This window comes from Macrotis lagotis, chromosome 5 (genome assembly GCF_037893015.1).
Source record: "Macrotis lagotis isolate mMagLag1 chromosome 5, bilby.v1.9.chrom.fasta, whole genome shotgun sequence".
In the NCBI taxonomy this organism is placed as follows: Eukaryota; Metazoa; Chordata; class Mammalia; order Peramelemorphia; family Peramelidae; genus Macrotis; species Macrotis lagotis.
The window spans coordinates 88,076,943-88,098,767 of record NC_133662.1 but is presented as its reverse complement, the minus strand read 5'-3'; the positions used below and the strand labels follow the sequence as shown (position 1 = coordinate 88,098,767).

Below are 21,825 nucleotides of genomic sequence, written 5' to 3'. Positions count from 1 at the left end.
CTGCCACAGGGGGTGTGACAAGCAATCAGGAAAGAATAAAAAGATTGTTGGGTGGCTGTGAGGACCCAATTGAGATAAGATAACCTGAATCTGTGGTTGCATTTCCTCCAGCAGTGTTTTAAGCACTTTAAGAATTGGAGTGGAGAAGAAAGATAGTGAGAGCAATTCAGGACTGAGGACTGGTAGGACAGGAATAATAGAGAACTTCGTGAGTGCAGGACAGTGCATATTTGACCTAGTTGTAGGGGTAAGGGAGGAAAATGAGGTTTGGGGAAGACGTAATGCCCTGAAATAATTAAGAGAAGTAGAGAAGGTAGAAAGTCAGTGAAAATGAAGGCTAATTGAGGTCTAGGAATACAGGAGAAGGAAATTTAGGAAGGCAGGGATGGAAATCAGAGAGAGGAATCTCAGAGCTCAAGATTATGGAGGTGGATCAGTCTAAGAAGGATGGAATAACCATCCCTATGGATAACTGAAGTTAAGTGAAGATGGAGATCATGAGAATGGAATATATTGACAAAATGGTTTGAAAGTATTAAAGTGATTCAAGAATACTACAAACTATTATATATAATTTTACAGATAAGGAAATTGAGCTTCAGACAAATTGATTGCCTTATCTGACCATAACTGGTCAGGGGTAAAGCAGAAATTGAACTCAGATTTGTTTTTAAAGTTTTTGAAAAGCAAATGGGGTTAAGTGGCTTACCCAAGGCCACACAGCTAGGTAATTATTAAGTGTCTGAGGTTGGATTTGAACTCAGGTACTCCTGACTCCAGGACCGGTGCCACCTAGCTGCCCAAACTCAGATTTTTTGATGCCAAGTTTACTATATTTCTATCACCACAGACATAACTATAGTAAGGTGAGTGGTTCTCAATCCTGGAAGAGAGAATAACAGCATAGAGTAAATCTGGGGAAGACAGAAATCTATGGATTTTTATAGACTGTGTACTTCCCCCACAGATAGTCAGTCACCCACATGGTTCTTTGAAGGATAGGAGGAAAGTTTCCAGTTCCCTTACCCCAGACACTCCCTTATTTGAGACTCACAAAGCCTAAAAAAAAAAGTGAAACAATAACAGCTACAACAGCAAAAACAAACAACCCCTGCCATTCTTTCAATCCTGCTCAAGCAGAAAGAGTATAGGGTGTGTATTCATTGTCTCTGTTTATTTCTCAATTCCTAGTAATATGGTTTTTCCAATTTCTGTATATATGTATACATATATATTTCTATGTATGTATACACATCCACCCAGATGTATGCATATATATATATGTATATATATATATATATATATAGAGAGAGAGAGAGAGAGAGAGAGAGAGAGAGAAAGAGAGAGAGTATATGTGTTTCTACATATCTCTTCCCCTAACTCCCCACCCCCTCCCACCTTAATTGGGGAAGAGGGAATCAAACAAATGAGGAAAGCAGCTTAAGGGGCAAGAGCAGATATGGACTAGGGTAGGGCTGAATGTAAATTAATTTGAATTTTATCAGTTTGTTGCACTCTTGGTTTAATCCTGATCTGAAAAGATGTGAAAATTACTAATAATATTATCCAGCCATAGAGACAATAGTGGAGTAAGTCTGAAAGCCTCATCTGTTAGGACAGTTTACTTTTGAAATAAATTTTTTTCTGAAATGTTTTCCTATAAAGAGAAATATAGATATCCATTTGTCTCATCTTGCTTATAACAGCCCTTTCCTAATTCCTCATTAAAGTTGGGGAGGGGGCAAGGGAGTGATGCTGAGTTTTCAAAGGCTATCCCAGCAGAGTACAAACCTTGAAAGGCTATGAGAACAATTTCATTGTCATACTGCTGTCCAAGGATCATACTAGCTTAGTACACAGAAGCTCATTACCAATTGGTTGGCCATTAGGTGATGAATCTTTTTACCATGGCAACCCAGAAAATAATGAAAAACTCAGGATGGGTTTCATTCCTCTACAATATCTGTGTGGTCAGGGAGTCATGAAAAGAAGAGCTATGGGTACTAAAAAGAATCTAGGCCTTCGAGTACCCAAATCAGCTTTAGTAAGTCTGTGTTGAGTAGCAGAGTGGTAGGCTGAAATTCTGCCTCTTTTTTTTTTTTAGCTTCAGCTGCCCAAAGGGATGGTCATACCATCATCATTACAATGAATCACCTGTAGAATCTTGAACTTTGAAATTTCCCTCTCTGATCAAATCTGTCTTTCTAAATTTCCCTCTCCTGTACTTCTGATGCTAGAAAATTCACAGAATGATACCTGGAGAACTTGAAGGAAATTTAAAGGCAATCTATATTCCTAAGATGAAGAAATCATGGCCCATTGAAATGAAATGAATAGAACAATATCACATAGCAAGTATCCAAGAGGTAATGTTTGAATCTAGATTTTTCTGATTTTAAGACCAGCACTGATCCACTACACATGCTGCCTGTCAAAGTCATTTCACTTTCGTGGGCTTCAAGCAATACATATATGTATATGTACATATGTATTTATGTGCTGTGTGCATATATATGGAGCTTATATAGGTTTATTGCATATGTATGCATATATGTATGTTAATATTTGTGTATATATATATGTGCATTAATTTTCCTGATAAATATTTTTTAATCTAATGGTCATAGTTGATCATTACCATATTTCCCCCATGTATGACACACTTTAATTTGAAGACCCAAAATTTGAAAAAAAAGTATTATATAAAGTTATTGGACTCAAGTTTTATTCATCATAAAATTCATACAACTCCTCATCACTGTCAAAACTCCCATTCACAAGCTTGTCCTCATCTGTGTTTGATGGCAAATCACTGCCTTAGGAGAGGCTCTGACTGCTCTCTTGTCTGTGCTCTGGTCTGTGGTTGACCACACACACTCCCTGGCCAAGTCTGGTGGGTGGACACATATTTAGTCCATTCCGTTTCATGAGCCTGAAGCACCGATTGTATACTCCTTTGAAAGCAGTAACTTCTTGTTGACCAGCAATTCTTCTGGCCTCTTGCTGAACCATTTTTGTGGACACAGGAATTCCACGTGCCCTCTGCTCTTCAATCCATCTTTTCAATTCCCTCTCTAACTCAGGCCATTTGGCTGACTTGCCTCTCATGGCCTTCTGCCATGGGGTTTCCAAGTATGGTTTCTTCTTCCCATAGCCAGTCTCAGATTGTTTTCTCAGTTAGAGGAGGACCAAACTGACATTCAGCAGCATGTTTTCCATTCACTTTTGCAAACTGGATCACTTTGAACTTGAATTCAGCACTTCATGAAAATCTTTTCTGAGCCATTTCTGGGCAGAAGGTAGCAAAATGTAACCTAATATACCAGTATGAGAAACAATGAGTGCAAAGACAACAAACAAAAAAGTGGGAAATGCAAGTAAAAAAAAATCTACAACCACTGCATAAGATACCCCAGTTTTTAGACCCCAAATTTTTCAAAAAAGGGTGCATCTTATACATGGGAAATTTCAGTAATTTAAAGCTGGAAGACTCCTTAGAAGCTATTTAGTTTAACCTCTTAAATAGGAGGAAATTAATGCTTAAAAAAGTTGACTTTTCTAAAAAATAACGTCAAAATTCACACAAATAATGGATAACAGAGTCAGGAGTCAAACTCAGGGTCTCCAACCCTCAAACCAACATAATTTCTACTGCAATATGCTACCTCACCAGTGACCAAGATGACATGTGACTAGAACAAATGAATTGGCTTCATACCAGTTATTTTATAAGAGCTGAAATAGGGGCAGCTAGGAGGCACAATAGATAGAGTACTGGTCCTGGAGTCAGGAGGACTTGAGTTCAAATATGACTTCAGACATTTAATAATTACCTAACTATATGACCTTGGACAAGTCACTTAACCCCATTGCCTTGTAATAACAAAGAAGTAAAAAAACAAAATAAAAAACTGAAACAAAACCAGGAAGTTGCAGCTAGAACAAGGGATAGCTTTCATTTTTTTTCCCTTGTGAGGGAAACAATGAAGTTGTTTTCATTATTCTAAAAAAGACAAAAATGAAATATTTGAAGGGACACTGAGTTTACTCTCCAGGTGGTTCTCATAATGAGCATAAGGAAAAAGACCACCATGAAGAAAATCTAGGCTCAGGTGCCAACTTCTGTCATAGAGTATGAAGGAGCGAAATTCAGTAAGACCTAAAATGACTAAATATTTATCAAGTCAAGTAAAAAAAAAATATTTGAATACTCAGTGACTTTGAAGTAGGAGAGTGGGAAGGATAAAGGGAAGTACAGCAAAAGATATGTTGGGAGAAAGGAATTATTTAGACTTAAGAAATAAAAGATACCTGAGGCTTATAGACTATGCACGTCTCATACTTGTAATACCATGAATATTTTCTTTCAAATAAGAAGGTGCTCAAGCTTGTGAACACCAGATAAGATCCCAAGAAATGAAACTGACTATATATACAGGAAACAGGTAGTTATTAAAGTTGTCTTTTTAAATGAACTGCTAGTGCATAGTCCAATCATCAGCATGTTAAACCAATAGTCAAAATCAACATCAACGTTTTAGAAAGGATAAAAATGAGAAGTCACAGCTTGACTACAAAGGCTTTAGTCTACCCTATTGAAACATAGTAACATTCAGTCTTTTGTGTAAGAAGTCATTTTTCATTTACATCAAAGTTTTCTTTGGTTAAAAAAAAGCTACGGTTTCAAAAATACAAATTGGCCATAATGTTATAAGGTTTGTGTAAGTATATGTTTGTATGATGATGTTTGTCCTTCGTTCTCAGAGAACACTTGATTGGGATTTGAGTGAGGCAGTGCTGTGCTAAGTCACTAGCCTCACTTTCTCCTCCAGAATCATCTGGGTCCAGTGGTCAGATATGAAGCAGGACAACCTGAGATGCCTTGGATGTGAGACAATCAGGGTTAATTGTCTTGCCCAAGGTCATACAGCTAATAAGTGTCAAGTGTCTGAGGCTGGATTCAAACTCCCATCCTCCTGACTCCAAAGCTAGGACTCTATCCACTGTACCACTTAGCTGCCCCATGTATTTGCATATGTATAAGTAAATATATGTAAATGTGCATGTAATGCATGTTTTATGTACACAGATTTATAATTTAGCTAAAATATTCATCTAGGTGGTATACATACATACATACATGTAGATACCTGTTTGGGGGTATATACACACTTTGGGAGAGGAAAAAAAGGGGGAAATAATCAATTTTACTCTTGCTTAAGACCCTCTGGCAGATTATTGTTCTATAACTCTAGGCAAGTCATTTAGCCTCCCAGGACTCTAGGTAGCAGCTATTGAAGACCTCATTTCTGAGCTAAATTGATGAAGGGCATTTCTTCACTCTGAGTTCTCTACCTAATGCCAATAAAATAAGAATAGTTAAAAACAAACAAAACAAAACAAAATCTAATAATGAGAAATTCTGTATAATTAATGAGTTCTAACTTGGTCTATTCAAACAAGCTAATGATACTCTAAAATGGTAAATATGGTAATGATACTCTAAAATGGTAAATAATTAAAATTTAAAGACATTAATTTAAATTATTTTCTTTTCAGTTCTAATATCATTAATTTCATTGGTAGAAGAAGCTCTCTGGTGTTTAAACCCCCTTTATCAAAATAATTTTGTCCACTGTTTTGAAATATGAAGTCTCAGGGGTGCTGAAACATTTATGGTTTACCTGGGGTTAGTTAGTTAATAGTAATTTATTAAGTGCTTATTATGTATTAAGTGCTTGGGGAAGAGGGGAATATAGAAAAAGGAGAGGGATAAGAGAAAGAAGATGAAAAAGAAAGGGGAAAAGGAGGGGTAAGAGGAAAGGAAATAAGGAAAGGAAAGGGAGAAAGGAAGAAGAGCAAGGGAGAGAGGAAAAGTAAAGAGGGAAAAGAAAGAAAAGGGAAAAGAAAGGGAAAGGCAAAGTGAAAAGGAAGGGAGGAGGGAAAAGTAAGCCAAATGAGAAGGGGGAAAGGGAAGAGATAAAAGGAAGAAGAGGAGGAAGAACAAAAAAGGAGGGAAAAAAATAAAAGAAAGATATCACTGTCCTCCAGGAACTTATCTAATGGGTATTCAACATATAAAAGGAATCTTAAAAGGGGCATAATAAAAGAGTGCAGTCTAGTTGGAAATGAGATGGCTAGGTCCTCTTTAAAAAGTGGTTGTGAGAGGACATTACCACTTTGACTCTTTCCAATCAGAGGGATAATCCTCAGGGACAGAGGGTACTGATGAAGTATAATGTTCAGGGTTGATGTGATCTTGCAATCTGATAAGATTCCTGGGGTCTGATGGCAAAGTTCAGAGGAGTATAGAAGGGAAGGAAGAGACAAGAGTCACATAGTCAATATATGTCAGAGCAAGGAGTTGAACCCATCTTGTCCTGACTCTGAGGCCAGCTGTCTTGCTACTATGTTAGGTTGCCTCTTATTATAACCCTTTCTTACAGTTGCTAAAAATAGAGAAGTCAAAAGAACCCAGAAACTGAGTTAGCAAGCTGTTTATCTTGTTAAGTGGGGAGATGTGGCAGCTAAAAACAGTACTTATTTAGAATTAGACATTTGTAAAACATTGTGAGGAGACATGGCAAAAGATTACAAACAGCATCACTCCCAAGAACTGTGAAATGCAGTGGAGGGGAAAATGAGTTTATAGAGTTTGTCATGAGTTCAACCAAGCCAGATCATCCCAAGAGCAATTATCAATGAAACTGAAAAGAAGATGATGAATGCATGAAATATGAAATGGATTTGACAGCATTTTCATAACAATCTATTCTCATCTTCCATCAATGACAAGAGAACCATCAGATTTGACTTTTCACACTTAAGCATTTGATGGGCTTTTTGAGGAAGTAGAAAGGGCAGTGAAGAAGAGAAAGTCATGAGGTACAGCTGGCCCAGGCCAAGTGCATATAAAAATAAATGCTGAAAGCACCACATTTTTGATGCTATCAATTTTCAATATAATTCAGAAAGGGAAAAATACTAAACAACTAAAAAGCTATGAATATTATAACAGGTCAGAGGTGTTGGATCCAAGATGTCTTTGGTCAGGGAACTTCTTGATAAGGAAATTCTCATGTCATGTCAGGTCAGCACCTTCTCTGCAGCATGGAGTTTTATTTGCCCAGGACACAGATAGGTGAATAACATACCCATGGTCACTTAGTCAATTTATGTTTGAGGCAGGACTTTAATCCAAGCATTCCTGACTTTGAGACATATCAAAGCAACATTTTTTTTAAAAGGGTAAACAGAGACAGAAAGGTGGTACAATGGATAGAGCACATTTTACCATCGCAACAATCCTGGGTTGTTATTCATTCATTTCAGTCAGTCACATCTGACTCTTTGTGACCCCATTTGGCATTTACTTGGCAAAGATACTCAAGAAGTTTGCCATTTCCTTCTCCAGCTCATTATATAGATGAAGAAACTGAGGCAAAAGGAGTTAAGTGACTTACTTATAGTCATATAACTAGTAAGAGTCTGAGGCTAGATTTTTTCTTATTTATTTATTTATTCTTATTTTGTACAAATAATTTTTATACATTACTAAAATATTCTTGTTTAAGAGTAAACATAATACCCCCTCCCCAAGAAAATATAGACCTGCATAAGGGATAAAAGGGAGAGAAAATTAAAATTAAAATTAAAAGTAATAACAATAATAATAATAATTGTAGGTATGGCCAGGTGGCGCCATGGACGGAGCACCGGCCCTGGAGCCAGGAGTACCGGAGCCCAAATCTGTCCCCAGATACCCCAAAATCACCCAGCTGTGTGACCCCATGCAAGCCACCCCAACCCCATTGCCCTACAAAAACCAAAAAAAGACCCAAAATGAAATAAAATAGTAATAATAATAGTAGGGGTGGTTGGGTGGCAGACAGATCACTGGCCCTTGAGCCAGGAGCACCCAAGTCCAAATCCGGCTGAGGCCAGATTTGAACTCTGAAATCTTCTTGATTCCAGACCCTTGAAGGTAGATGCTATCATGCTATCTATGTTATAGATAAAGAAACTGAGGTAATCACAGGTTAAATGACTTTTCCTGGATCACCCAACTAGAAAATAACTGAGGTGAGATTTAGACTCAAATCTTCCTCTGATCTTTCTTCTACTGTGCCACCTCACTGGTCCTATGCCATCAGGATATATTGAATATATGCCAATGTTTTCATTCATGTAAAATACTTTTGAAAATTTTCTATGTATGTACAGAGGGTATCCTTAATTTAAATATGATCTGGGAATAAACAGGCATTTGAAAATATGTTTTTCAAATAGCTTCTCAGTCAAAAACTTAATTAAAATCATAAAGAATACTATCCCACTGTAGTTATTTCTTATTTTTAAAAAATAAAACATTTGACATGGTTGAAAAAAATGAACTATTGAAGTCTGGTTATTTCTCAGGTTCTGCTATGTGCATGTTATTATCAGACAAGTTTCTTTGACAGATGTAAAGACAGATAAATGTGTTCAATAACCTCTGCCTCCTCATCCCTGCCTCCTGACTTCCCTAGTTTCCTTCAAGACCAAACTAAAATCTTACTTTGTATAGCAACTAAGAGCACAATGGATAGGATGCAGGCCTGAAGTCAGGAAGATCTGGGTTCGAATAGGGTCTTAGAAACTTACTAGATATGTGACCCTGGTCGAGTCACTTAACTCTGCCTTAATCTAGCAGAGAAGGGAATGGCAAACCACTACAACATTTCTGCTAAGAAAATCTCAAATGGGGTCACAAAGAATCAGATATTTCTGAATGATTGAATCCTAGAAGCCTTTCCCCAATCCCTTAATAAGAATGCCTCTGTCTTATTTATTATCTCCAATATAGAAGAATAAATTGTATTCTTATTTATTTATTTTATATATATTTATTTATTTTTCTTATATATTATTCTCATATATTTATTCTTATATATCTTTTTTTGCTCATAGTTATTTGAGAGTTTCTCCTCCATTAGACTGTGAAGTCCTTGAGAGCAGGGGCTGTCTTTTGCCTTTCTTTGTATCCTCCAGAACTTAGCACAGTGCTGAGTCTATGATAGGTGCTTAATCAATATTTATTGATTGACTGACTCCAATTATCAAGATTAAATATGACAGGAAACAGAGAGGTACATGCCATCACACCACATGCATGCCAAAAGGGTTTGCCACTATTAGAAAAGATATCCTATCCAGAATCCAAATGTAAAATAGATTATTGGATCTTATAATTGTTCCTTTATGTGAATAACATTTTTGCTGTTGAAATTAAAGCCCAGAATACTGCAGGGTCTTTTAAAAAACTCAAAGTTCAGTCTCACAATCTAAAAGGAAAAACAAAGTGTGTGGGGGGGGGGGGAAGAAATGAATAGGAGCTAGAGAAGGCTGGAGAATTTCCAATGATTATTCATTTGAATATGCAGGAATGTGTTAAGCACCCACTGGGTGCCAGACCTGGGGAATGCAGGATGCAATCTGACTCAATTTCTACCTACATCTTCAAATTCTAATACAAACAAGCTTCATGTTAAGACTAGTCTCCCTCTGATTCTATCTGTGTATCATGGAGTAATATGACCCTTAATGAGTCAAATTCGCAGATGACTCTGAGCAAGCAGTAGAAAAATCACTGGCTCTTGATTTAGAAAACTTTAGGCTTGACCCAATCACAATCTCTCTGTTCATCAGTTCTTCATCTGTACAATAAAGATATTTTACTACAAACATCTCTTTCCCTTCTAAATCTACATAGTTATAGTCCTTTAACAATGATAAGCATACTGCTTATAAGTAGGTTGTTGAATATAACCAGTGAAGACTTTCAGGAGAAGTGCTGTGGATATATGTTTTACTTAAGATTTATGATTAGAAAATAAGGTAGATAGCCTGTTTCAAGATTAAGGGACAAGAGGCAGCACTGAGTAATGAATAGAGAGCAGACCTTGGAGTTAGGAAGATCTGGCTTTGGGGCAGCTAGGCAGCACAAACAAGCCCTGGAGTCAGGAGAACCTAAGTTCAAATCCAACCTCAGACACTTAATACTTAGCTGTGTGACTTTGGGCAAGTCACTTAACCCAATTGGTTTACCAAAAAAAAAAAAGCAAGATCTGGGCTCAATGTCATCTGTGGCATGGGCAGTCTGTGTTTCCTAAGCAAGTCATCAAATCTCATTACTCCTAGCCTGACTTTAAGATAATACTTTGCAGAAAAAAGTGTCAATATACACTGATAGAGAAAATTCCTCCTAGTCTATTTGCTACACCAATAATGTCATTTTCTAGGTACTATTTAAAAAAAAAATTAAGGTTAGCCTTGGTATTGTAGTAGATTAGATTAAATGTGAAAGCTTACAAAGGGTTTTCATTGCACTGGGAAGGAGGCTCTTTGGAGGATTGATGGAAGAATATTGGTGCCCAGATTGAGAATCAGTAAATTTTAATCTTCACCTCAGGAAGGATTATCTGTTTGAATGGGATCATGTATCTAAGGGAATATGAAAAGTTATTCCATTAATTTTGATGTTGGAAGAGAAGTAGATAAATTTAGACATTAATTCATTGTCAGTGGAATTGTGAACTGATCCAAACATTTTGGATAGCAATCTAGAATTTTGTCCAAAGAGTTTTTAACTGCCATCTGACTCTCTGACCCAGCAACAGCACTACTAGGTGAGTATATACATACACACACACACACACACACACACACACACACACACACAATATATATATATATATATATATATATATATATATATAATTTATAAAGCAGCTTTCTTTGTGGTGGCAAAGAACTAGAAATTCAGTTCTTCAACTGAACAAATTGATTGTGCTATATGATTGTGACAGAATATTACTGTACTATATAGAAAATGAGTTCAATGATCTTAGAAAAGCATGGTTACACTTGCATAAAATGAGGAGCAAAATGAACAGAACCAAGACAATGTTATTATATATAGTAACAGCAATATTGTTTTAAGAACAACTTTGAGCAAATAAGTCATTCTGACTAATATAAATACTCAGATTGATTACAAAGAACATATGAAAGATGATACTATCTGCATCCAGAAAAAGAATTGATAAAGGGAAGTATGTATAGAATTATTTTACATATATGTGTATATTTACATGTGTTTGATGCTAGTCATCTCTAAGGCAGAGGGGGAAAGAAGGAAAAAGGGAAAAAATAACATATGTTAATTTTATATTTAAAGGAATAGATTTGTAATTCACATGCATTTTTTTTAAATCAGACTATGTTATGTAAATACTTGTTTTATTCCACAAATTAAAAATGAATAAAAATTTATAAAATGGTCTTATGATCACGTGCAGTCTGAAATCATAATAAATGACTTTCAAACTAGAAAAGGCAGAACCAACATTTTTATAAAGAAAATGAATGAAGCAGCTAGATGATGCATTAGACAGAGTTCTGTCCCTGGAGTCAAGAACACTAGGTCTTGTACTTAGACGTTAATTTAACTGTGTGATGCTGGGCAAGTCACTTAATCTCTATCTACCTCAATTTCTTCAACTGTAATATGGGGATAATAATAACAACACCTGCTTTCTAACCTAGGGTTTTTCTGAGGATCATATGAGGTAATATTTGTAATAGTAAGTGCTTAATCAATCCTCGCTCCCTTCTCCTCCCACTTACCCCCAAGAAAGGAGATGACATTATTCCTCACTCCATATGAGCCCAAATCACCAGACCCAGGAAAATACATTTGAGGGTATTGAAATAACATGTTGATGTAATAGTAGATCCACTTAGGGTAACATATGAGGAAATACTGAGTAAAGACTAGAAATAGACAATTCTGCTAATTTCCAAAAATGTGGACCAGGTGGACCAGTGAACTTAATATCAAGCTCCAGGGAAATTCTTTTTCAGATTATTATATCTATAGTCTGTGAGAACACTTAAAAAAAGACAAGGAGCCAACATAAACTTACTTTAGGACAAATCTTGCCAAATCTATTTTCTTAAAGGTTTGCTGAAGTGATATCCTTGGGAATGTTATTGACATGGTATTTATTGATCTTAGCAATATTTTTGGCAAAGAATCTTGCTATTTCCTTCTGATCAGGAAAAAGGAATGTTGGCTTGATCATAGTATAGTTCAAGGATTTTATAAATGGTTGAATAACCAAACAAAAATATACAGAAAAAAGTAGTCAAAAGGAACAAGGTCAACTTGGAAGGTCTCTAATGAAATGTCACAGGTTTCTAGGTTTGACTGTTTTGTTACAAATTTCTCATCAGTGACTTGGATGAAGTTATAGGAGAATACTTATAAAAATTTGAGGGGACAAGAAGTAAGGAGGGATGGCTGAAGGTCAAAATCAGGATCCAAAAGCACCTTGTCTGAATGAAGGATGAGCTGAATCTGACATGATACTATAATCTTAAACCTTGAGAAATGCAAAGTCCTACAAGTAGAAGATAGGAAAGATGTATCTAGATAGAATCTAAAATGTCTTACTAAAATAAACTCAGAGTAGAAATTGAGTAATTCACTGGTTGGTTATAATATGTTTGTTGATATATTTTTCTTCTTGGTGTTGTCAGTTGTCAGTCTTGGTCAAGTTGTCAATCTCTAGAAACTAGTGCATGAGCCTCTGGGAAATGAAGTTCTTTGGGGTCCAGGTATTAGTCCCTGGAGACTTGCTCTGCCTTCAAAGATGATTCCAAAGGACATTATATTTCTTTCCATCAAAATATTCATATAGTACATGAAAGCCAACATGCTTGCAGTTTGGTTGGGAGTTAGTGGTAGCCTTCAAGGTTTTTGAGTAGAGAGAATTTTTTAATGTCCTCTAACACAAGGATTGCAAGTAGAATTGAAGAAAAATTCTCTAAACATATGATTTATTCTTTTATTTTTTTTTAGGTTTTTGTTTATTTTGCAAGGTAATGGAGTTAAGTGGCTTGCCTAAGGCCACACAGCTAAGGTAATTATTAAGTGTCTGAGGCTGAATTTGAACTTAGGTAGTCCTGACTCCAGGGCCAGTGCTCTATCCACTGTGCCACTATATACTTTATTCTTAAAGAGAATGAACAAACAACATAATCAGAATTAACTGTAATCTTTAGAAGTTAAATTTTCCTTCACCATCATTCAGTCTATTTTACCTTCTGCAATTGCTCTTTTTCTGAAAATAAAAACAAGTCTAATTACAGAACTATCTTTTCGTTCCCATATAATGTGAGAAAAATCCAAGCCCACAAAGGAGAACAGGCAAATAGAGTGTTATTAACTTTATTATAAGTGTTACATGCTATCATTTTTATGTATGTTTTCTGGGTTGATTTCCTGAAAATAGAACAAACTCCAATCTTCAAGTAATCAGGGCTATATATTAAAGGAGAAGTGACTCTAAATTTGATTGCAATCACTATCTGCTTGTTGCTTTTTTGGTCCTTTTTTTCTCCCCAGGATGATGCTTTTTCTCATTGAATTTTCCAGTTTAGAACATCTCCTTTTTCCTCTGGTTAATGAGTATCAAGCATAAGATTTTAAATACCTGACATTATTAAGAAAGGAAGAAAACACTTTTCTAAGATGCTTCTAGTCCAGTGCCACAGAGACAACTAACAAAATACTCTACATTTGTCATCATCTGCCTGGAGTAAGCTAAGTGGGGGCAAGATATAGTGTACTATGCTAAGAAATGGAAGGACCAAAGTTTGAAATATGCTTCTGACACATATATGTTTTGTGACCCTAGACAAATGGCTTATCTTCCCTTGGACTCATTTTTCTGATCTTTACATTAAAGATAATAATAATACCTTCCTCAAAGAACTGTGAGACATAAGTAATGTATGAAATGTGCTTTGTAAATGTTAAAAGCCAAATGTTAGTTGTTATTATTATTTTGTGGACCAAACAGGTATTTAAGTCCATGATATCTATCAATCATTCCCCTTCGAATTTGACAATTCCCACAAAACTATGTGCCTTTTATCTTAGTCTAAATCCTATAATGGTGAGATGTCAGCTTATCCTTTACTCCTTGGAAAACTCATTTCTACAGCAACTTCCCTTTCTTTCAATAAGCAATACCCATGGCTGGAGAGGTAGTTCAAGCTTAATAGTTCACAGATCACTTAATTTACATATCCTGAATGATTCTTTCTCCTCAGAGGTATCTGACTACTTTGTTCTCCTTTTGCAATTTTACCACAAGAATGACACTCATTAATTACCTCTCTCTTAACTAAAGTAAAAATAGATGCATGACATCTCATGTGATGGCTCTGCTTTGGAATCTCTCTATATAGCCCCCTTAATGGCTCAGATAAGGACATTTTTCCTGAATTCTTCTTCCCCCTCTATAGCTGTTAATGTTCCTGGAACTACTCAAAAATATTATGCCTTTTTTTTTTATAAATGCTTTTTACTTAGCATTGTTATCTATAAATTGTGTTTCTTAAATTTAAGAAGCCTAAGATAAGGGAATATATATATATATTTTTCTCCACATATCCTCCCAATCTCTAGTACCCCCTTCCCCTGCCCCCCAAGTCTTAGGATAGTTCCTGACTTATAGGAGGTGCTTAATTGCTTATTGTACTGCTTTATCCATATGCATATTATAATCACTGAGCAGCAGTTCTTGTCTTAAAAAACTTGAATCTTCACGAGGTTTTTCTATTTTTAAATATTTTATTTGTTTTAATCAACCAAGATCTATATTTTCACCTTCCTGCCTCATCCTTCCTCATCTCAATTGAGAATAGAAGAAAAACAAAACCCATCACAAACATGTATTGTCAATCAAAATGAATGTCTATCTTGTCCATGCTCTAGAAAATAATAATTTCATTCTGAATTTTGAATCCTTCACTTTTGTATCAGGAGTTCAGTAGGGCAGCTAGATGACACTCAATAGAGCACTGGCCTTGGAATAAAGAGAACAGGAGTTTGAATTCATCCTCAGATACTAGTTGTGTGACCTTGGGCAAGTCACTTAACCCTGCTTACCTCACATCCAATGCCATCTCCAGTGGTCCTGATTTATATGTGGCCACTGGACCCAGTGGACTATGGAGGAGACAGTGAGGCTGGTGACTTTGCACAACCTCCCCTACACCCTCAAATCCAATTCATGTCTTGTCATGATATCACTTCCCTTGATAACATGTTCTTTGAAAATGAAGGACAAATATCATTATTAGGAGTTAGGTAGCTTGTTTCATCATTAGATTTCTGGAATCCTGATTAAGGGTTCAGCACGATAGTTTTCCAACATATTTATAACTTGATTATCCAATTTATAAGCACTCTCTCAGATTCCCTCATATTTATATTTTTTATTCATTATATCAATTGTACATTGTTTTGCTTAGGACTGCCTCTCACTTAATCTACCCTGACCCTCTAGTGTCCTCTTCTCTTCTTCCCTCTGAAGTGAAATATATTTCTGTACCCAACTGTATTTATATTCTTCTTTCTTTTGACCAATTCAGATAAGCCTGAGGCTCAAGTAACCACTTTCCCCATGCCCTCCTTCTTGTTTGTGTAGATGTCTATTTATATATACTGATTATGTGAGATATTTTCCCCTATACTTCCTTTCCTTTCCCCCTTTTCCTTGTACCCCAGTGTATTTCTTCTCTCTCTCTCTTTCTACTCTTTTCTTAATAAAAACCAAAATATATTAGAACCACTTCCAGGCCAGGTCTAATTGACCTCTGTTTATCAACACTGATGATGGTAGCAATGAAAGATAATGCATGTGTCATTTTTTTCACATTTTTAAGTAAATAATTTATATGTTTATCATTGTCCATTTGCATTTATCTTTTTTTCCCACTTTTGTGTTTCAATTTCTGAACTTCTCAGCAGCTCTAGTCTTTTCTATCAAGAATTATTGGAAGACCTCTATTTCATTTAGTATTATAGTTAGTTTTTCTGGATAAATTATTCTGTGCTAAAAGTCCATAACCTTTGTCTTCTGGAAGATCATATTCCAAGTTCTCTGCTCCTTTATAGTGGTGGTTAGTAAATCATGTGTGAACCTGACAGTGGCTCCTTTGGACTTGGATTCTTTCTATCTGGTTATTTGCAGAATTTATTTTTCTTTGATCAAAGGACTCTGGATTTTGTCCATGAAATTTATGGAAGTTTTCCCTTTGGTGTTTCTTTCAAGTGACTGGTGAATTCTATTTTCATTTTGCCCTCTGGTTCTAAAATAATTTTTATAAAAACTTTTAACATTTCTTGGAGCATGATGTCTAGGCTCTTTTTTTCTAGTCATGGCATTCAGATAATTGGATAATTTTTTAACCCCCCTCCCCATGTATTTTCCTTGTTAATTATTTTGCTATGTTATCTGGCATTTCTTCTATTTTTTCCAGTATTTTGACTTCATCTTAGTATTTCTCACTGTATCATGAATTTATTTTCTTCTCAATCTCATTCCATTTATAAAAACATTTTATCCTTTGATTTTTAGCTCTTGCTTCATCTCTTTCAGGTATCCTAGTTGTATTTGTGCCTAAATTTATTTTTCTTTAGAGCATTGTTTGTAGATGTTTGAGACGCATGTTCTTCTTCTGTTTATGTTGAGTACCATAAGTCATTACAATGTTTTGTTTTCTTTTTCTTTCTTCTATTCTTCTTCCTTACTCTCTGACTTTGAACTTGATGTTAAACCTGGGCTCTGTATCACTTCTAGAATAAAAGTTTAGGCTGCTCCTATTGGTGCTTTCTTGGCAGGTGCTTTTTATCAGGCCCTCAAGGACAAGCTTTTAGCACTCTAGATAATCTGTTCCAGAGCAACATCTACTGCTCTTTGGTTTGAGCTCACACATTCCTGACCTGGGTTTTGGGTTGAGCAGTTGCTGGACTCTACTCCTTTTACCCAACTGGGAAGCTCTGTTGATTCAAAGTGGTAGAATTGTAGTCTTTTCTTTGGTCTGGGATCCTTGCTTTCTGGGTGGTCTGAACCAAATTCTAGGAGTGAGACCCTCTTTTGTGCTTGGGGTGTGAGTCACACAACTTGGGCTTTTATTATTGTTTCTGCTTTTGCTGGCTTTTAAACTTCCTCCCTTTACCATGTCACCCAGGACTTTTCTCCAAGAATGCTACTTCCCTGCTCATATTTCCTTCACAATTCAACCTGAATCTTTTATGTGTACCTGAATAGAGAATGGCAAAATTGCCAGTTTCAAAAATGACCATTTCCCCATCATGGAGTTCTAGTTTAGGTCTAGGTTCACCTCTTAATCTAGTGTTCAGTCTATCTCCTTTGACATGTGGTATGTTCCTGGTTCCATTTTAACACATGTGCAGAAACCACTCTGTCTCTACAGTGCCTTGGGATGAATAAAAGATTCGCTGTGTCTTTCTCTGGATTCCCTTATCAAGATTTTGTCTGGTGCAATTTTGAGATATTTATGGAGGAATTCATAGAGCAGAACTCACTGCACTGCTTCCTAACACTGACATGCAGACTCTGACTCTCCACGAATTTGTTCTTAAGAAGTATGATGAATGAAAAAAATCACAAACAGCAGACCCTTTGCTTCATGAACTCCAATCTAGGCCCCACTGAAAGGTAACCCAGCTTCCATGGAAGTTCTGATACTGAGTAGCTTCTTTTTTGCATCTCCCCCCCTTAAGTAAGTAGTTGGGAAAGGGGGAGGCTTTACCTATAGTATAGGGGCGTTAAGCTAGGCAAACACTAATATGTGGATGGTTTTGACTAGACAAAGCCGTGGATTTGTGACTTCTCAAAGAGTTGGGAATATGCCAGTGGGAACAAAACAGGCCCAGAAGGGAAAGGGGGCAATCACTGACTCTTGCCTTATTTGTACCATGACTTTGGCCAATTGCATTATTCTTCCTCTGAGTCAGGAAGTCATAAAATGCTTAGAGATCATCTAGGCCAAGACTGAATCTTTCATATGAGGAAAGTGAGCACAGCACAAAACACCACACAAACAACAAACTTACTTACAAACAAGCTTACTCAATTCTAAGTCATTGAATATGCCACTTCAGACTCATTCCTATCAAATTTCTATAGAATCTATTTGACTAAAATAAAAGATTGCAATTAGAATTTTAACCCTTTCTTAGGATTCTCAGGCAGTGCTGACTTTGCAAAGTCTGCAAGCCCTGCCTTGTTTCAACCAATTAATATGAAACATCTGCTTCTTTGTGTTACAATACCTGGATCTGTCTGACCTGGGTGGCAAAGCACTCAAAAAATGATTTGTTTTAACCAGTCACCCCAAAATCATATTAACCCAATGCCACACATCTGGATGTTTTTTGGATGATAAACTGAGTTTTTCTCTTGTCATCTGAAATGACATTTTGTCTACCCTCTCCCAAATATTATTTGTCATCATTTCCTATACCTTACTCTTGCTTCTTCAAATGAGCATAACCATTCTATCCAAACTTTTTATGACAATTATTATATTAGACATGTATTAATCAATAAGCTCCTTATGAACTTAAGAGAACCCCCAAAAAGTCACAAATACTTAGTAGATAACAAATATCTAATCCTTTGTGTCCTTGGTACAAAGAACATGAAAACAGAAAATCTTGAATATGAATTTTAATGGCTTGAATATAGAATAGAACCTTGAAGAAATCAGCATGTCCTGGGTCCCACAACTTATACAATTAATTATAGTTTATATGACCTTTTGTGGTTACAAAGTGCTTTATTTATGTTATCTAATTTTACCCTAGAATACCATTGTGAATTAGGAAGGGCTGACATTTTTTTTTTTTTTTACAGATGAGGACATTGAAACTTAGGTTGAATGACTTGTGCAAAGGAACTCATTTATAACCAGGATTATTATGAGTCAATGAATATTCTAGAAATACCTTCTGTGTTTCAGATCTCCTGTTTTCCAGATTAGTGTTCATTTCATTTTTTACAGAATCTTCTGACTTTCAACCTTATCTTGCCTTTGATACAACTACAATTCTCAACATTTCAGGTAAGATATTTTTCTATCTTATACTTAAAAAAGTTATATGTTTGAAGAAACAATTACTGATCCACTGGGCAGGCACATCTCAGAGATGAGTCATCAAAGAGTATCTGAGAAAGGTAGGAGAGCAGATTGAGTAGACCATGAGCATTCATTAAGTGCAGGATATTGCTTTTAAACAACCATGTCAAACCAAAGAATTAAGAATTAAAAGTATCACTCCCACTGGAAACTACAACCTTTTTTGTAGTACATCTAAGAACAGAAGTCAATTTTTAAAGGAATAAAAATTCCCAAATTATGGGTAATCCAAATCTTCTTTGGTTAGAAAACTGAGATCTTCTAGAGAACTTGAGTGGGTCCAAGACTACATGTCTGTGAGAGGTAAAGTTGATATGAGTGATATTTTTCATCTCTTCTCGGAAAAAGGACAAATATGGTTCTTGACTCTCTGTAGTATCAACTCTAGATAGGAAAGAGAGAGAAAAAAAAATTTTGGAAGTTGCAAATGCAGGTTGAGCTGGATCCATAGCATAGTTCTGATTTCCAGGTTGCTTCCTTAGTGTCTTCATGGGATATCTACTTGAGTGAGCTCTAGACCCTCTGAGTTGAACATTACCTTCTTGTTAAGGCAAACAAGATATATGTAGTGTGGAGTAATTGATGGTTGCCTTAACTAGAAGTCAGGAAGACCAGGGTTCAAGTGTTGCTTCTGCTCACTAATGGCTCTGTGTAAGTCATTGAGTTTAGTGGCTGAAAGAAGTCTCTAAAGCTATAAAGCTTCAGAACTGTTGCTGATATACATAGGTTAAAAAGGAATTTCTATGGGAGGGAGCTCATTTGATTGATGGAAATCATAAGACAAAAAAAAATCAAGTCAAGGACATTTTGCCTACCTTACTGTTAGGAAAAAGGAAGAAGATACCCAGATCATTGATACATCTAACCCAAAATTGTGCCAGTGAATCATGAGCCTACCTAACTGGGATTTGTGCAAATAAAAAAAAATAAAATTGAAGATATTCGGATAGAAACAAAAGACCAACTTCATGCAAATGTCATCTATTTCCCAAGTCTCAATATATAAAAGAAAGAGGCACAAGATTGTGAACACAACTACTTCAAAAATAAAAAAACAAGACTTCAGAATATGAGCAAGCACCATGATTCATTTGTGTCATAAAATGAGAACTCCAGATCTTCTCCTTCACTATTCCCTTGCAAATTCATGGGAAGAAATAATTTTGTAGTTTGCCTTAAATAATGCAGTGTGTTTTCACTGGAGCAGTCCTGGGCTCAAAAGCACTAAGTTATATTCCCAGATAGATGGATATCAGTGAGACTAGTGCAGAAGTTCACAATGGAATCAGTTGAGACTAGAGAAATTGGAAATGGTTTTTATAAAAACATGATATGCTAAACAAGCAAAAAAAAAAAACACAAACCCAACAACATTACTTACTCCCTTCCAAACCTAATATCCCATTCCCTTGTTCATGTAGAAATGGATGTTACATAAACACAACCAACAATTCAGAGTTAACTTGCATTCTGGCTAGCAGTATAATCTTTTTATCTTTATGATCTACACCATTAGTGAAATCACATCTGAAATTCAATTATAAGTAGTTCCTGGAATGATATGGATCTACTTACCCAGAAAAAGGATGCTGAACCCTAATGGAAGAAGTCTAGGAAGTTTTCTGAAACCATATTAAAAAGCTGTGTACAAATAAAGCTGTTAGGAGAGGCAACTTACCTGTTTGCTGGAAGGCATCTGTAGAGGCAGGCCATTTTACTTTTAGATTACAAACTGCCTCAGTCATATTCCCAGAGAAAATTTTTGGAGTTTTTTGAGTAGTCATCTAGCTAAATATTTTGTACTGAAGTACACCCAAAGGAAAAAGAATTACAAAAGTCATAAAAGTTAGAGATATTTCCTTTCCCTCATTTCTTTTGAGGCAAACACTCCAGGAGAAAGCCTTTAATAAGCATTAAAACTATAGATATGCTATTAGGTGACATCAAGTGTAATGAAATCCCAAGGTCAAATTAATTTTGTAGCTTTCCTTATCACTCAGAGGATAAGAAAACTGCTATCTCCATAACTGTCATTAAAAGCCACCAGAAAGGGTTCTGGCTAATTGAAGATGGATCACAACAAGTGGGGGTGACCTCATCCTATCCAAACAAGAAAACCTCATATAACCTAGAAGGAAAGATGCAAAAAGAAGACACATGGGTGGTTTGGTTTTTCATTCACCTATTTTTAAATATCATTTGGTGGGGTCCACAGTGCATATTTTCATCTTATTATGCTAATAGGTGCAAGAGAATTTGATGGGGTTGATAGTTACTCATTTAGGAATGTTTCAGAGTGCTAAAAAGTAATACATTTAAATACTAGTCAAACAACCTCATAGAATTCTCAAAGATAAGATTTCATAAAACTTGGACAGCAGCAGGGAATGGGCAAAAAGATAGAAAAGTGTCTTAATGAAATTCTGAGACAGCCATCATATTTCCGTGTGAAACAGATCAAGGAAGAAAATATTCCATTCCATGTCTTGGAGTCTAAATAAGGATGAGGGCTTTGGGAAGAAGCAGCCCACCATCTAGAGGGTTTCAAGAAAATTCTGTCTGTGAGACCAACCTTCTCTGAAAATAAAAATATTTACAGATCTATTTAATCAGTGACAAACAGATAGGAAACCATCTGGCCATTTGAATCAGCGTAATTTACCCAACCACTCTTGTGAAAAGAGACAGCTCGACAAATTAAATGCTTATTTTATTTTGGAGCTCAACAATTGTCCTACACTGTAATCATAAAATCCACACTCT

The 21,825-nt window shown here is 35.9% G+C and overlaps 1 long non-coding RNA gene across 1 annotated transcript in view; it reads left to right on the top strand.

Moving 5' to 3' along the window:
- LOC141489794 (uncharacterized) overlaps positions 1–21,825 on the top strand; it is an 84,150-nt gene that overhangs the window by 42,611 nt on the left and 19,714 nt on the right. The window contains exon 3 of the long non-coding RNA XR_012468990.1: positions 18,928–18,987. This is a non-coding gene — a long non-coding RNA (uncharacterized LOC141489794). The remainder of the gene's footprint in view (positions 1–18,927; positions 18,988–21,825) is intronic.